This window comes from Hemitrygon akajei, chromosome 11 (genome assembly GCF_048418815.1).
Source record: "Hemitrygon akajei chromosome 11, sHemAka1.3, whole genome shotgun sequence".
Classification (NCBI taxonomy): Eukaryota; Metazoa; Chordata; class Chondrichthyes; order Myliobatiformes; family Dasyatidae; genus Hemitrygon; species Hemitrygon akajei.
The window spans coordinates 152,421,901-152,426,002 of record NC_133134.1 but is presented as its reverse complement, the minus strand read 5'-3'; the positions used below and the strand labels follow the sequence as shown (position 1 = coordinate 152,426,002).

Genomic DNA, 4,102 nt, shown 5'->3' with positions numbered 1-4,102 from the left:
TGGTTGCTACACACGAATGCTCCGGATGGCTCTTGACGTGAGTTGGCAACGGCACATGACGAACATCGAGCTCTATGACGACCTACCAATGCTCACCACTAAAATGGAGGTGAGAAGACTGCAACTAGTGACTACACCACCCTGAGCTACCTGCCAGCCTAGTCATCACATGGGAGCCCAAGCATGGGAGGATGAAACCTGGGCACCCTCCCAAGACTATGGACAACACGCTCCTACAGATAGCGGAGTGACTAGTGTAGGTGAACTGAACACACTGATGAGGGAGAGGGAGGAGTGGAAAGTCCATCAGTGTGCCCAATGCTGGCCCCCTAGGCCCGAGTCAACGTAGTAGTAGCAGTACCCATATCTCGGTACAGGGGGAATCAAAAAATGTGGATTACTTTAGACTGAGATTTAGTTAAATAGTTCTTGACATAATCTACTTGGCATTGCTGCAGAGAGTTGTATCTCTGGATAAAAGACTGCGAAGCTGTGAAGGAGAAAGATATTACATACTGCATGGATTAGTCTGTTGAAACAAATCCAATTCATGCCTTCAAAAAGGAATTAGAAAGATACTTGAGAGAGAATAATGGGCAAGGGACATCGTGACAAAGACTGGAATGTTCCTCAAGAGGAGACCATGGATTTGATGGGGTGAATAATCTCCTTCAATTTTATGACTTCAAATAAATGTATGAAGTATTCACCTAATTTGAATCGTGTCTTTGGGGTTTATTTTCACTGATGTAGTTGCTTTCGTGTGACCTTCAGCCAAGAAGGTTTGATGGCAGCTGAAGTTTCAGACGTCTCTGTGATTAGCATTGATTAGTCTCCTCACGACTGATTGACAGAAGACACACTCTCTGCGACAGACTGTTCTGAGTGCACCATCTTGCTGAAGCACTTTGAGACTTTGCAGTGAAGCCCACTGTTTGTACCTACAGTGCGGATTGTGCTTAGAGACTCCTGGCTGTGGCAGTTGAGGAAAGTTTGAATCACGTGCTCTAACACGTGGATTAATGTAAACACTGGGAAAGAGAGATAAAACATTCAGGAATTCATGCCGCAGCTTTGACAATCTCAGGATGGTCCAAAGGTGAAAAAAGCCAACTAAATGTTTAACCGTCTCTTTGTTCAAGGTTTTATTTTAATGCACGTGATCTCACACTGATTTATTATAGTTCATGATGAGTCACTCAAATAATGAACTCCACTCAAAGGTAACTTTGAAAAAGTAAGATAAGTTATAATTTATATTATGTTCTAGCTTTTCCACTTCTGACTCAATGGAAGAAAACTTCTTAAATAAGTTCTATAAGGTGGGGGTAAGATGGGGGGTGAGAGAAGGATGAATTAAATATCCTCGTGAATTGCAAATTTATTCACTGTAAGTTTGTAACAGAGTCACTTGAAGAGCTCAAGCATAACTACTTGAGGGTTTATTCACACCAATTGAATCTAAGAATGCAGCTCCTGCCTCTTAACCCAAGATATTCAACAAGACGTGCGCAAAAATGGAACAAAGCTGGTGAGGTTGCACTTTTCTGCTAGTTACTGCAGACAAGTGTGTGTGTGTGTGTGTGTGTGTGTGTGTGTGTGTGTGTGTGTGTGTGTGTGTGTGTGTGTGTGTGTGTGTGTGTGTGTGTGTGTGTGTGTGTGTGTGTGTGTGTGTGTGTGTGTGTGTGTGTGTGTGTGTGTGTGTGTGTGTGTGTGTGTGCGCGCGCACGCGTGTTTAACTGATACTTTTACCAGTACACAACCAGACGTGGGGCAGGCCTTGGTTTCAAACTGCGTTCACTTTGGTGGTATGAGTGTGATGTCTACGGTACTGCTGGTCTGAACAGCTATCAGTCAGCTTACTGAACAGAATTTGATTAGCGTTTGATGTATCTTTTCCTTGGAATGTTAGGGACTTTGAAGCGACTCCTGGTGTCTGTGATTTGTTTATTCTGATGAACAGCAGGGGAGCAGCTTAAGTAACCGCCTTAGCTTGATGTGCTTGTTTATGTTAGGACCTGCAGCAAAGTAGACGATAGGGATGAAACATCTGATGCACTGGCAAGCTGACAGTATTTTTCATGTCAACCCCCATGACCGAGGTCTTAAAATAAGATCAATAATTTAATAAATTAAATTATACATTTGTAAGACCGTAGCATTCCTCCTGCACCCCAATGCTGCGGCCTCCTGGCTCAACAAGGACATTCTCAGATTTTTCTAGTCTATTATTGCCATGGAAGGGGGTAGGGTCATGGTGATATAGGAGCTGAACCAGAGTGGCTAACTTCATTCACCTCAACTCTGAACTCAGTCCACAACCTTGATTCACTTTCAAGGCCTTGCAACTCGCATTCTCAGTATTATTTATTTATTTGTGTATTCTTTTTAAATTGACAATTGTCTCCTTTTGCACATTGGTTGTTTGTCAGACTTTGTTTCTGTTTTGTTTTTCTATTATATTTCTTAATGTTCCTGTAAATATTTGTAAGAAAATAAGGTGTGTACTTTGATGATATTTACTTTGACTTTGACTTGATTGCATTTGACCAAATCTCAGAAGTTCGGCATTACACTTAATGAAATAGCCAAAGCCTTCAAGAGTGTAAACATGACAGGTACCAGCTTCTGGTATACTTCTTGAGTATTACAATCATCAATCAATTCCTACCAAACATGAATTTGGAAACAACAACAGGAGAGGATGGATGCAAATGTTAATGATAGAAGTTAAAGAAAGCACCTAGACATCTACCCAGATGTTTAGAACTTTCAATAATGGATGAAGAGGGATGGGGTACTTTAATAATCAAGGAAGCAAGCCACAGCCTTCTGACTAAAGTCTGCCTAAGTGTTCTGACAGGATTTGCACAAGAGAGGTCAAATTCTGGCCAAATGTTGTTTACTGTTTTGCATGTTAATCTCTGCGTTCTTCTTCCCCTTAAACAGTCCTTCAGAATTGTTTCCACTCCAAGTCTGAGCAGAGAATGATGGTTGTGTGTGACTCCTTTTAATGTGTGGTACCTGCTGGCAACATAGTGAAGCGTCGAAACATCAGCAGACACTTCAGCCTACGGTGGTGACCAGGAAACAATGTTTCAAGCCCAAACTCGTGCTTCGAATTCTGATGTGAAGGTCGACCAGTTGGATTGAGGCTACAGAGATGGACTGGTGTCCATGGAGCAAGGCACCAGTCAGGAGTTAGGACCCGTATCAGAGGAGGAAAATAAACTGGAGAATATTGGAGACTATCCTCCATGGAGAAAAACTCCAGTCAAGAGTTCGAACCTGTCGTAGAGGATGAAAAAAAACTACAGCATATTGAAGACAAAATGCAAAAGAGACAACAATTCCAATAATACTATGATCTTGCACTTTATCGTTTACCTGCACTTGCACATTCTCGGTAGCTTTTACATTTTAGTTTGCATTGTTATTGTTTTACCTTAATCTAGCTCAAAGTACTGTGTAATGATTTGATCTGTATAAACTGTACGCAAGAAACTTTTCACTGTATTTCACTATAAACCAATAACAATACCAATAATTAAAGAATGATTTAGCACGTCCTTTCAAATGTTTTCTCAATTCTACCTGGTCTGATGAAACTTCCAGATTTCTGATTCCTGCACCTGTACCATGTGGTTAGAATTCACCAAGAATTAATTTATAATAAGAAACTAAATGGTTCCTTAAAGTTGTCATAGCCATGGGAGGTAGTGGCGATAAGCTCCCACTACCTAGTAAATGCTCCCAATGGTGTGCGTCTCAAATAGCCTCTGGCATCCAAGTCCAGCTCCTGGCCTTCCCGTGTGGCTTAGCTACTAAGCCCAGTGGAGCTGTTTCTACAGACAGGAGAAGGGGCAAATGTGGGTTACAGGTGCCTTAAAACCAGGTGCTTTGGGCAGATGGGTCTCTTTAGCCATGGTTGGCAGCTCCTTTGGGAGAAGAAAAACTCTGATCTCAAACCTCTGCTGCCTTGTGGCTGTACCCACTCATGGGGAAGGCTTCATGGGTAAATCCCGAGGATAAATTCTGGAACTGGAGTCCGGAAGGCAGTCCTACGTGGAGTTCAACACTGACTAACTACTCCTGCATTGCT

At 42.1% G+C, this 4,102-nt stretch overlaps 1 long non-coding RNA gene across 1 annotated transcript; it reads left to right on the top strand.

The window, feature by feature from the left end:
- Positions 1 to 1,193: 1,193 nt before the first annotated feature.
- On the top strand, positions 1,194 to 3,557 carry LOC140736136 (uncharacterized). The gene is made up of 3 exons (XR_012100896.1): positions 1,194 to 1,237; positions 1,406 to 1,531; positions 2,950 to 3,557. It is a non-coding gene; the product is annotated as an uncharacterized lncRNA (long non-coding RNA).
- The last annotated feature ends 545 nt before the right edge of the window (positions 3,558 to 4,102 follow it).